This window comes from Wasmannia auropunctata, unplaced genomic scaffold, assembly GCF_000956235.1.
Source record: "Wasmannia auropunctata unplaced genomic scaffold, wasmannia.A_1.0 LD336074.1, whole genome shotgun sequence".
NCBI classification, from domain to species: Eukaryota; Metazoa; Arthropoda; class Insecta; order Hymenoptera; family Formicidae; genus Wasmannia; species Wasmannia auropunctata.
In genome coordinates, this window is record NW_012026816.1 from 781,651 (window position 1) to 781,977 (window position 327).

The window sequence follows — 327 nt, forward strand, 5'->3', positions numbered from 1 at the left end:
AGATGTGTATAAGAGACAGGAATGAAATCGAGAAGAAGTTAGACGTGCTTCAAATAAGTGTAAACGAGCTTAAAAAGGTAGTTGATGAAGCGAAAGATTTCATATGTGTCGTGAAGAATATAAAAAAAGGTAAATAAGACTGTACATCGGATTTCTGTGCCATTTGCACGTCGTGTACCGCGACCAAACATGTCTGACAAGGGAACCTCGCGAAGTGTCAAATTCTGATCTTAACGAAACTTTTTATACATGTAGGTTGCCTAAATAGATGAATTTAGAAATTAGCAGTTGCGGCCCAAAAACGGTTTAAAGGGATGAAACCACCCA